Below are 13,070 nucleotides of genomic sequence, written 5' to 3'. Positions count from 1 at the left end.
AAAGCCAGAGTCATTTCAGAAATGTCCAAAAGCTATTTCAAGCATCCCCTGCAATTGGCCACATCCAGAACTCTGAACACAGTAAATGTTCAGTTAACACTAGCTCATTGACAAAATATTTTGGCCATTCAACTGATATCTATTAACAACATAAATACAATATCCCTTCTTCCTAACTCTAACCTTCAAGGAGATCTTTCAATTTTTCAAATATCAGTCAAAAGTATGTTATTGAACGAAGCCCTCTACTAGATAATAAGTACACTGAATTTGGTTGTTTTGTTCTTTTCCAGATACTGATTTACATGCCAAGTATAATGCCTGGCCCAGGAAGCTCAGGAGATGAATCAAATAACTTGACCATGAAGGAGCACTGAGGAGGAGGCAGAGATGATCTCTGGCATGGGTATTATAATAGGTGTACTACAAGGCTCAGAGTCAGTGCAGAGGAAGAAATGAGGAGCTCTTGGAAGTGGTGGGCAGAGGGCAAGTGTTTGGAATGTTCTTTAAGAATAGGTACACTTGAACTGACTCTTAAAAGATGGGCAGGTGTTTGACAAGGCAATGTGAACACCACAGATAGAGGGGAGTGAAGCCACCTGGAAACCTTCCTCTCTGCACTGCAAACAGTTTGGGATGGTTGGTGCATGGCACGTGACTGTGCACATTGTGTCCATGTTGTGTGCACTGATGATTTAGAAATGACAGAGGGGCAAGTGGTGAAGCTGGAGAGTTGCAGAAGCACACAGAGGAAGACTGCCTTACATGGTTCTTCAAGGTATTTGGACATGATCCTGTGGCAAAGCAAGTCATTACATGATTATTAAACTAAGCAGTATTGGTGTGGAATTTGCCTTCCACAACAATTATTTTCCTGCAGTGTGGATGACAAATTTGGGAGGTGGAAGAGGGGAAAGAATACAAACTGAACTGCTGGTTGGAAGACAATTATCAGTGGTCCTGGAAAGACTCAAGGCAATCAAGAGGCTGTGAAGGAAGGGTGCTGAAGGGAGGGACCTTAAGGATATGGCCTCTGGACAAACTGATTACTATTGTTTAAGGAGTAGTTTAGTGGGGAGCAAAGCAAAGACAAGCACAAAATATGTTCTAAGTCTTTTGGGGTTATGTAATTGGGTAAATGGTATTGATATATATGGAATCAAAAAATTAGTCACAAGTTTCTGGGAGAGAAAGTATCTTCAGCACCCTAACTCCAGGTCCTCAGTTTTTCTATGAGGCAGGAAGCACAGGTGATGTTATCCCTATTTTATGTCCAAAGGGGTAAACTTTTTGCCTACTATCACATGCAGCAGGTTGGGAAGTTTACTCTCTACCAGGCTTAAGAACAGGTAAACAAGGGAGACAAGAACCATGCTTTCACAGAACTTATATTCTTGTGTTTGTGTTGGGGGGAACAGAATATGAACAAGTCAGCAAGCAATGAACCCAGGTCTGAAGGACTATGATGGTAGCAGGCAGTGGTACTTTATCTAGATATTAGGGAAAGTATCCCTGAGGTCACACTGGAGCTGACCTTCCATTGAGAAGGAAGCAGTCATTCAGATTCTTAGGGGAAGAATGTTCTAGGCAGAGAACAGCAATTGAGAAGTCCCTGAGGTTGAAACAAGTTTGCTGCACCCTGAGGGAGGAATTCCAAATACAGAGCAATTGAAGAGCTGGGGAAATTTCTAGTTCCAATGGCATTCCTGGGAAGGTGAAAGTGAAAGGCTTGTGACCCCTTAGGGTAAATACCTAGCACAAATACTCTTGGGGAGGGCTGGGAACCTGCCCACCGTGCACAACACTATACCTCTAGAAACTGCATCATGACTCACAAATGCTTTTGGAAGACAAGCCCTTGCTCAGTTGCCTATTTTGGTACCTCATTTAACTAAAACTCACTTAGGTTTGCCTACAGAGATGAACTTAAAAATCTTTAGATGAATGGAATTCATCTTAAATTTATCAGCTCAGAACAAGAAACCACCTACAGTCCAATGGCAGGCAGCTCTTCCCCCGAGGCTCAGTCATGCCCTAACATGTTACATGGGAACAGAGCCTCCCAGCCAACTTCCAAACCCCTAAAAGAGACCAGAGAGGCAACATTTTCCCCAAAGGATACCCCGTTAGCTCAGCTGGACAGGACAAGGAGAAATGGTACCCCACTGCCAAGGTGCCAAGCTGGGTTCTTGTCTATGTGAACCTGGAATGCCTTGGAGAGATGGGACATTGGGGCTGCCTGCTGGCTCTGAGATGGGCCATCCCAAGCACAGTCCTGCCTGCTCTCTGGAACACACTGCTCACACCTCTCATCCTGTGGTCATCCTCCACTGCTACTTTGTGGGCTACCTATTCTTCTGCCAACAGTGTTTCTTATGCCACCCCATTTAGCCAAATGGCTTCAAATTCAAATTCTCACTACAGGTAATGCAGATCAACACTCTGACCCTCTCTGAAAAGATCCTACTTTACAGCCAATTTTCTCAGATGCCTCTGCTTGGTATATAAAAAAAAAAGTATGTGAATTTGATATTTATCAATATAGCACGAATAAATTATGAAATAATTAGATTATTCCTAAATTATGTAACCCCTTTCAGAGTATCACATTGAGAAGTTATATATCACGGGCACTTATTTTAAAGACAGCCCCAAACCATGAAATGCATTCTTTGGAGTGGTGCTGGAGACTGTGGCATGTTCTGGTCCATGCCAAGGGCAGGTTCACCTTGTGTCTGAGCTCATTTCAAACCATATGCTCATAACATCTCTTTACTTCAACTGACTGGCCAATTTTTTGTTCCTAAAATCACCATTCAACCTTGGATCATAAGATGTTCGCACATACTTTCACAGCACTGGTATGTCTCCTTCCTAACAACTTTAATAGTGGCAAATTTTCATTTATTTGCAGTGATTGATTCACCTGTCTTCCTCAGTAACTGCGACTTCCACAGCAGCAGGGACTATGTGCATTTCTGCTTACCAATATGTCCCCAGAAACTAGCACAGCTTCTGGGACACAGTAGGGGCTTAACAACTAGCCACTGGGGGAAAGGTGCTATGGAATATACTCATTGGTGGAAATGTTTCTGCTTCTAAGAGTGGATCTGCCAAAAATCATTCAAATCAAGGCTAAATAAGGTTAAGGCTCAGCTATGCTGTTTTTTTCTTTAAAAAAATACAAGAAAGACTTTGCTGCTATTTGGGTTTAAACTGATTTTGGAGACAATTATCAAAAGGTTTGACTAACAATTTAACAGCACTCATTTGGATATGTATGGTGATGACCAATTTTAAAACTTTTTTTTTAATGGAATAAGAGTTCATTTTCAAAAAGGTTCACCCAGATTAGGCCAAATTTAAAAAGATAAGAAAAACTACCACTGACTTTGTCAGGCGCTCTCTCTCTATTATTTTCATTTAATCCTCATATCTGAATCTTACCCCAGGTCACAGATGAGGAAATGGAGGGAGCAAGAGGCTGGAGTTAGACACTGACTAAGCGGCAGAACCAGGGTTCACATCTAGGTCTATTTGATTCCAAGAGCTTTGTCTTAAATCTAAGCCACACTTTAAGCTAAAAAATAAATGCTGACATTGAATAATAATGTATTTGTTGCTCCCTCTCATGAAAAGGTACAAGACTACAGCTTAGTACCATCAACTGGGGCAAGTATTTAAAATAGAATTTGGATGCCAATGATGGGGTAGCAGGGAAATGAGAAAATTCACAAAAAAGGAATAAGGAGGGATATTAACTAACATTAACCGAAAGCTTGTTTTATGCTATATACTGTATTAGATGCTTTCATAGTAACATTTATTTTAATCCTAAGACTCCTGTGAGATGCATAATAACAGTCAAGAAAAAAGTGGTATAGAATAACTGGTATTTGGCTACTCCGATGCTCCTTTCCCCCTTTCTTTCTAAGGATGTGAACCACCCACATTTCAGCTGAGTATTGTCTGGAATAAGGACAACATTCCCCAGTCTTTATTCCAGCTTAGTGAGGTCACAATACTAAATTCTGGTCAATGAAATGTAACAGGAAGTGTATGACAGCCTCTGGGAAATTTCCTTAAGAGACCATAGATGCTTGCCTTCCTCTGTCTCCTTCCCTTCCTTCCTTCCTCCTTTCTACATTGCATGTGATGGATAAAGCTCCATCTAGGGCCATGAGATTGAGGACCTCATCTGATGTTTAGCAAACCTAAAAAGTGGAACCAGCCTAAGCCTCAGGAGATTTGTGAAATCATAATACCAGTTCTGGATTGTCTCTCTAGAAATTTTTTTAATGTGAAAGAGAAACAAACATCACTTTGTTTATGCCACTGTTCTTTGCAGTCTCTGTAACTGGCAGCTAATTTTAACTAATCCAGAAACTTATCCAAAGTGATCATGTAAAGTTCAAACCCAGGCCCACCAGTCTGCAAAGTCCACACTCTTAGGCAGAAGCCTGAAGAACTCCTGCTTATAATCTGCAAAAGATTGGTGGTGGGGTAAGAGTGTGTGTGTTTGTAAAACTGCTGACAAGAATTTGACAGAAGGAAAGAAGGAAAGTTCGAATATGCTCGCAATTCTGCATACCTAAGAGACAATCAAAGGGAATATGCTACTGGACAGTAAAGAATGTAGTCTCCATCAGAGGTGGACAGAGAAAGATCTGTCACCTGCATGGATCTGGAAAGAGAAAGGAAAGAGAAGCTGTGTCTCTGAAAGATGCTGCTGTATTTTATTTCCCATCTATATTTTACAAATTTCCTATATACATTTATTATTCTGTTCATAGAAAATTCTAAAAGACTCAGTCACTATTTCCACAGCCAAATTTGTCAAAGTGTAAAATTGTGTTTAGAAGTCTCATCATAATTATTAAGCACTCATTCTGTGCCCGTCAGTATGCTAGATATCAAGCACAATATCAAAAAAGCATCAATCTTGGTTTCTGACCTCAAGCAGCTCAGAACTTAGGTGAACACATAGAAAACAACCAAGTACTACTTACATGAAGAGATGGATCAGTGCAGGTGATAATAATCAGAAAGAGACTCATGAAAGAGAAGTAAAATTTAGAAAGACCTAAATTCTATATGTTTGCTTTATCTGCCCCAAATATTGTCTTAAAATGACCAATCCACCCTCAGGGCTCAGTCAATCTCTTTCTGGTAACCTGAGAATATCCAGAAGAAAAAGACATAGAAATACTCTGTTTTCTACAGCATCCCATTGGCTTGGGGCAATATCTAGTGGTAGGCTCCTCACATTCATATGATAAAGGAGATGACTGTGAGCAGCAATGTGGCTGGTTCCTCTGCCCAATGGCACAAGCAGAGTCACAAATAACAGAAATGAAAGGATCACTACAAATTGTGTTATTGAACTGCATGACCTACATGGAGCAATCAACTCACTCCTAGGTTTGGCAGGGCCTTTCTGAGTTGATTCCCTGAAAAACAAAACAAAACAATAAAACCCAAACCAAACCAAAAAAAAAAAAAAAAAATTAAAAAAAGAGAGACTTTGAGTGTCATCATCTCTGCTCCATGTGGCTGCCTTGATGAGAGTTCAGTTTTCTCTGTGTCATGAGAAAATTTTTATGATTAATGGAAGACAGAATATTATCCAGTATTAACAGTTATTTTCCAATTCTGTATTATAAAATTATTTCTGATAATGGAAAATTCTCTATTTCTTTAAATTAATTAAAACATTGAAAGTCTACAGTGTATAAAAGAAAGCACTGGAGTTCTGGAGAGGTGAGGCAGAATACGAAGGTAAACAGGAATCATTATTCCTTTTCTCAGAGGTATGTAATCTACAGGGGAAGCATGCTGCACCTGAAAGGGGAGGAGAGGTTGGTGGGCCACGCAGGGTTGAAGGAGGAGCATAGGAACATGGGTCTGGGAAAGTTTGGCTAGCTTTACAGTGCTCAATTGAAATACTACTTTGCAATATTTTCTCAACACCAGGGTTCAAGTTTGTTAGTCCTACTGAGACATCAGGTCAGAAGAAAAGAACAAAAGTGAGAAGGCATTTATGGCTTTGCATTCTCAGAAAGTCATCCTGCCTGTTCAGCTGTGTATGATTGAGCATATTGTCATTGATGAAGAATTTTTATTTATTTTTGATCAAAGACTTCACCATGTTTTCCTGACCTTTTCAATCTCCTGGTTGCAGAGTTTTAACGTGAGCTCTCCTCGGGCCTGGGAGAAATTCTGAGAATGACCCCTGAGAATGAGCTCAGTGGTGAGAAGTCCAAGGACAGGATGAGGTCGACATTGCAAGTGTTTTTGGAATAAGGTAGCTTGACTAGAAACTGTAATTGTGCAAGGCCAGCTGTGCACTTCTGTGTGAGCTGATCCCTTATCATGGTCCCAGTCTTAAATATTCACGACCAATTACTCTGTGTTCTCAGCCCACTGTGCTGATTGACCCTCTGCCTTAACTATATGACATCCCTTCCTTTTATGACAAGTGTTAGGAAGGTGATCTTCCAGGCTCTTCTTCAAAGGAAAAACACGATTTCCTGCAGCAGGATGCCCGCCATCTCCAGCTAATCTGTCTTCTTGGAAGATGTCCAAATATTTCTTTGAAAGTTTCCCATGCATCCCATTTAAAGAATATGTACTGTCATCTGGGTCCCATATTGGAATCTGCCACACAGGAGCCAGCCAGTTATTGACTATTGTCTCTTTCCCATCCATAAAATGAAGACGTCTAAGAAAATATTTGCAAGTGAAGCCAGGCTGAAAGCTTAGAATTAAAGCAGAGTTGGTGCTCCTTAGCTCCTGTGAAGTGATATAAAAAAAGCCCTGATGGGTTCTGCTAGTGACTGAGACAGTGCTTGCTGGGATCCCTGTAAGAATTCAATCTGTGTTCCCTGGACCATGTTGAAATCTGGGCAAAAGTTTTCCTGATACTGTGAAAACAGCTCGTTTCCGAGGTTCCTCATAGTCAACTTTTTCATTTCTTTGATTTGAAGTAACCCAGGTCTAATACCAGCTAGACCTTGATTCCATGCCCCTCCCATCTTTTTTTCCTCAATGACTGTGTGTGTATGTATTTGTGCATATGTGTTTCTTGGCCTAATATTAGGCTATCTGTTAATTGTAATACACATTTAATACTGAACTTCAATTCTAACCTTAACTGATTCTCTAAGACTAGGACATAATATGTATGCACATGTATGTGTGTGTGTGTGTGTGTGTGTGTGTGTGTATGTATGTATATATACACACATATATATAGTTTGTTAAGAATTTTTAAGAATCAATATAAATTGTAAAAGAACAAGATTCAGAACATTTTAGAAATAGAGGAAAAGAGATATGAGTCAGAAAGTGTATGAGAATTGGTATCTTGGCTTCTGCTGGTGGCTCTTCTGTCAGTGAGATCTGGGGCAAGCCACTAACAGTCTAGGCAGGAGTTTCTGTTTTCTATGTGTTTAATGTAACTATCCTGGACTATATCAGAAAAGAAGATAGGAATATTTCATGTTCCAGATATCTCAGACTTCGTTTCATTTTACCACTCATTTATCATCCAACAAATATTTATTCTATGCCTACTGTGTGCAAAACACTGGACTGGTTTCTGAGGATACATTGGTCCATTTGATGGATGTGGCCTTTGCCCTCCTGGGGTCCACAAGTCTCCAAGCATTCCTCCAGGGACCGTTAGGCTGGACATGATAAATCAGTGAGGACTAACTAACCAAACCCCAGTGTGTCCCCACTCCACAGTTCTCTTTGGCTTTGTCTCCTGAATCCTATGTATCCAAATGCAGGCACACCTTCCAATTATCCACTTATTCTACTAATTTATCTCTGCTAACTTCTTTATCTCCAATTCAGTCTCTCCACCAAATTGTTTTTGGAGGATATAAAAACAAATAAACATGTGCCCTCAAGAAACTTAGAGTTTTAAAAAAAAATAGAGGCAAATATGTAGCTGGATATATGAGCAAATTCAGGGCTGAGTAAAATCTCCTAGTACAGGATATTGACACGGTTCAGAGCCTATGACTCAAATATGCTTTATAATAGCTGAATGTAACCAGGTCACCTTATGAAAAAGAGCAGTATGATAATAAATCAGGCATCCTTTATCTCATTACAAAATTGAAGGGCAAATGTAGTTGGGTCTTACATTGGTAGATGAAAGAGTGGGCTAAAGTGGAGAGGACTTCCCAGATTTCTCACAGAAATTGAGACCTAAAGGGCAAATTAAAAAAAAAAAAACTTAAGGCTTAAGGAAGCCTGTAGTTTTTGTGAGCAGAACAGCTTTTGGTGTCTGGTAAAGGCCTCTGTGTAACTGGGGGAGTTACAGACAGATTGATTACAAGTAAAAATGAGGGGGGAAGCATACTAAAGGATGAAACAAATATGTAAGTGGGTGTAAATTTTATAATTTTACCTTCATCTTTGAGTGAACTTGATTATCAAATAAAATGCCTGGATTTGCTTAATTTACTTAACCAATTCAATAATCAGATACAAAATTTTGTTCTTCAGGGTCCTCAAGGACACAAACACACAAAAAAAGATGTGTGCATTCTGACAAAACATAATCATAATGCAAATAATTTATATTTATAAACTATTTTATAGTTCATGCATATCACTCAAACAGTGTATTACTGTCATTTCAAAATAACATGCTCTCTCCTCTGTAGTCTGCACACCTGAGAGTGACAGCATCTCTTAGCAGTCCCCAGTCTTGCTGAGTCATTCTGTTCATCCTCCTGTAGCTCAGGCATCATTCAGAGGCCCAACAGGTTGAGAATTGACAAGTGCTTAACTATGGATCCCTAACTTACTCTGGAGGAATGCTGTAAGACTGTGGACCTCAGGAGGGTAAAGGTCACATCCATCACATAGACTAGCACATCCCCAGAACCCAGTGCATTGTTGTGCATATGGCAGGCACCCAATAAATATTTGTTAGATAATAAATGAATGGGTGAAATGAAGTCTGAGGCTTCTGAAATGCACATCTTCTCTATCTTGTATAGTGCAGGGTCCTCTCAAGATTTAATCCCTAGCTCTGTCTACATTAACATGTTCTTATTTGATTGAAGAATCAACACACTTAAAGACTGGGATTTGGAAGTGAGAAGGAGTACATGGAAGTGATTCAGGAAGACAAGGAAATGAGACACAAGTGGCAACATTTGTCAAAGTAAGATAAAAGAATACTTATTACAAGATTACTTATTATATTTCTCATGTCTGTGCATGTCTTCATCTTCACCTTCTGGTAACATATACATCCATGTTGAATTGAGCCATTTTCCCCAAATCGAGTATCTTGTGACTTTGAAGTACCATAATATCTTGATATTTCTTTGATAATTTTTGACCAATGGGTTCTAGACATGCTGGAAACCCTGACAGTATAAAATAACAAGACAGTGTAAAAACATGAGTCAGAAAATCATGACTGCCTTTAGACATAGCTACTTAAATATAGCATGGTGACTAAAAGTATGGATTCTGGGGCAAGACTACTTAGATTCAAATCCTGACTTTGCCCTTGTGAGCTGTTTGGTTTTTGTTGTTAATTAATTTCTCTGTGCCTTAGTTTTGTATTTCAAAAATGAGTTGTGGTGAGGATTAAATAATACTGTTAGAGCAGTTCTAGGCATAGAGGAAGTGCCATATTAATCTTAGCTCTTGTCGTGATCGTGGGTAAGTCACTTATCCACTCTGGGTTTAAAGTTTCCAGGTATAAAATGAGAGATTTTGACTAGATTTTCTCTAAGGCCCTCCTGAACCTACTGTTTGCAAATGCTTACAGTCCATGTGCTTTTCTACATATATGTATGTAGTTGTGATAGGAAAGTGCATGATTAGTAAATGCTTTCCTTGATTGATGCAAGGAGATGTTATTAGGGGATTGAGACAGTCTTCTTCACTAGGCCAAATTCCTTGAGGGTAAGAGTGTATCTTTTCCTCCTCAGGATCCCAAGGCCTAATGTGGTGCCTGGGGACAGTGGGTGCTCTGTAAACTGTTAATAGATATGGAATAAATGCCTATGTCTTGTGTACCCAGATATATGGGAATGGGAAATGGTTGTAACTCCTTCCTAGGCCTTATCTCAATTAAAGCTACTTACACCAAATATTCAAAAAACATTAGTGCTCTCTACTGGAGACATTCCTAGTACAGGAATTCAAGTTTGAGTTTTTGATGGCAAATTCTGATTTGAGTTCATAAGTCCTGGATTTGAGAAGTAGGGTATAGCAGATACACATAGTTTACTGTGTTGCAAGCACAGATTTGGTGTTATGGCACTGAGGATGGCATGATCAGCATTAAAATGCCAAGTCTCATTTCTTTGCCATGTATTTATGCATTTTTTCCAGAGCAGCTTTATCTATAGATTTGTACACATGTTGTGTTTGCTCTGATTCATTTTAAGTAAAAAAAAAAAAAAGAGAGAGAGACATAGCATTAATTGAAAAAGTAATGTTAAGAAAATGAAAAGACAACCCACAAAATGGTAGAAAATATTCACAAATAATATATCTGATAAGGGACTTGTATCCAGAGTTCATAAAAACAAAACTAAGCAAAACAATAGGATTTACATTTCTCATTTAAGTTATTATTTTCTCTACACCACAAGTCTTTTTTTGGCATTACTGTTTTCTTTTTCATTAATTGAATATTTTCTAATATTACATTTTAACTTCTTTAATGATTTTCTTGCTATATATTTTTAGTTATTTACTTAGTGATTGCTTTAGGCCTTACCATATATGTCTTATCAAAAACAGTTTCACAATTACACCAGCAATTTCAGAGAATGTAGAAACAGCATTCCCATATAGCTCTACTCTCTTTTCTTTCTTACTGTGGTATTCTTGTCATAGGTATTATCTCTATGCATGTTATAAGCCCAACAGTACATCATTATAATTATTATTCCTTTATGTAATTTTATGTCTTTTAAAGAAGCTGAGAGGAGAAAAGAGAGCAAGTTTATACGTATAATTTTTTCTTTTTTTTAAATTGAGTTATAGTCAGTTTCCAGTGTTGTGTCAGTTTCCAGTGTAGAACACAATTTTTATGTTATATGTATAATTTTTCTCATATTAGCCTTCTTTCCATTTCAGGTTCTATGCATTTGTTCCTTTGGATTCAAGTGAAACATCTGGAGTCAATTCTTAACCCAATGTTGGTTTGTTCTCACCAACCTCTTTGCCCTGCTATTGGAAAATATATTACATTTCTGTATGTTATATGCCCACAAATACAATTAAATGTATACTGCTTTATGATTTTTAAACAAGATAAGAAAGGATAAGAAATAGGCAATTATACTCCTTTATAATTGCATAATTACCTTTATCAGTGTTCTTTGTTTTGTGTGTGTGTGTATTCAAATTACTGTCTTGGGTCACTTGCTTTCAGCCTGAAGAACTAACTTTAGTATGTCTTGTAAGGTAGGTCTACTGGCAGCAGACTCTTTCAGATTTTGTTTTCCAAATGTCTTTTTATTTCATCTTCACTTTTAAATGATAATTTTGCTGGATATATGATTCTTGATTAAGAGCTTTTAAAATTTGAGGGCTGAGAATAGGTTATCCTATTGCCTTCAGCCCTCTATTGTTTCTGATGATAAGTCAACTGTTAATCTTATAGGAGTTTTCTTAAGCAAGATGTCATTTTCCTCTTGCTGCCTTCAAGATTTTCTTTGGCATTTTTACTATGTGTCTATTCATGGGTCTTTTTGAGTTTATCCTACTTGCAGTTTGTTGAACCTCCTGGATATGTAGATTTAAATTTTTTAGGAAATGGGAATTTTTTAGCCACTAATTTTTCAAATATTTTTCTGCTCCTTTCCTTCTCTGTTCTTCTGGTGCTGCCTTTACATGTCTGTTGGTATACATTAGTGTCCCACATTTCTCTGAGACTTTGCTCATTTTTTCTTCATTCTTTTTTCACTCTGTTCTTGGATTGCATAATTTCTATTGATCTATTCTTAAGTACTTTTACTTTCTGCCCGTTTAAGTGTATTATTGATTCCATCTAGTGAATTTTTAAATTTCAGTTATTGCTCCTTTCAGTTCCAAAATTTCCATTTGGTTATTTTTAATAATTTCTGTCTCTTTATTAATGTTCTCTATGTGATGTGACACTGTCATCATGCTTTACTTCTAAAATCATGGTTTTCTTTGTTTCTTTGAACATATTTATAATGGCTTCTTTTCTCACATCTGGTCTCTCCTGCAGGTGGCTTTATTGCCTGCTATTCTTCTGGTATCTAGGCCATAATTTCCTGCTTATTTTGCATGTCTCATATTTTTTGGAAAGTGAACATTTTAGATATTGCAGCAACTTTGGGTACTGGCTTCATCTCTCCCCTCTTTCAGTGCTTGTCATTGTTGTTAGCTTGTTTACTTGTTTAAAGACTAACTGGATTATTTTAGTGTTGTCCATTCCCTTCTCTTCCTCCTCTATCCCCTAAACAGACACAGGGTAAAGCCTCTGATGTTTTTCCTCAGGGATTCATCCTTGGACATGCCCAGCCACTTTGGGATAACAAGGTTTTAGCAGGACTTAGGCAGTGTTTGTCTAGTTACCTGACCACACTAACCTATGAAACTCCACTAACTGCTGGTTAAAAGCTCTATTGTTCATAACAATGCCCTGGAGAATAAATTATTTACACCCTAATCCAGTCAAATTCAGGCTGCTATGAAGGGACAGTTCCTGATGGTCAAAGTTTGAAATTTATTCAGACTCTAGTTCTTGCAGCTGGTTTCTTATTTTTCTCCAGCAACTAGTTGGCTTATCATTTAGCCTGTATCTTCAATGAATTTATCAGTCTCCTCCCCATTGCCTCTCACCAACACTTCTACTGTTTTTGAAAGCAAACTTAGATTTGAACTTCCTATGCTGTTGCAAATAAAGTTGGCTCCTTTGGGGAGATAATTTGAGCTCTCTGTTCTATGGTCTGCCTTTCCTCCCAGGGAAAATCTCTGAGCCACAACTCTGGTGCTGGAGTAAGGAACAATAGGTCAATTCTAAGTGACAGCCCAGTTTGAAGAAGTAA

General features: G+C 38.3%; 1 long non-coding RNA gene across 3 annotated transcripts; it reads left to right on the top strand.

Moving 5' to 3' along the window:
* Window positions 1-304: 304 nt before the first annotated feature.
* LOC116151703 (uncharacterized) lies at window positions 305-12,320 on the top strand. Of its 3 annotated transcripts, XR_010377997.1 has the most exons (5): window positions 413-778; window positions 5,729-5,810; window positions 6,182-6,304; window positions 9,087-9,187; window positions 11,128-12,320. It is a non-coding gene; the product is annotated as an uncharacterized LOC116151703 (long non-coding RNA). The 3 variants fall into 3 exon arrangements; XR_004135216.2 differs by lacking the exons at window positions 413-778; window positions 5,729-5,810 and adding an exon at window positions 305-406; XR_010377998.1 differs by lacking the exon at window positions 5,729-5,810.
* Window positions 12,321-13,070: the final 750 nt, after the last annotated feature.

Source organism: Camelus dromedarius, chromosome 26 (genome assembly GCF_036321535.1).
Source record: "Camelus dromedarius isolate mCamDro1 chromosome 26, mCamDro1.pat, whole genome shotgun sequence".
Lineage (NCBI taxonomy): Eukaryota > Metazoa > Chordata > Mammalia > Artiodactyla > Camelidae > Camelus > Camelus dromedarius.
Note: the sequence above shows the minus strand (reverse complement) of the source record. Positions and strands in the feature narration are given on the sequence as shown.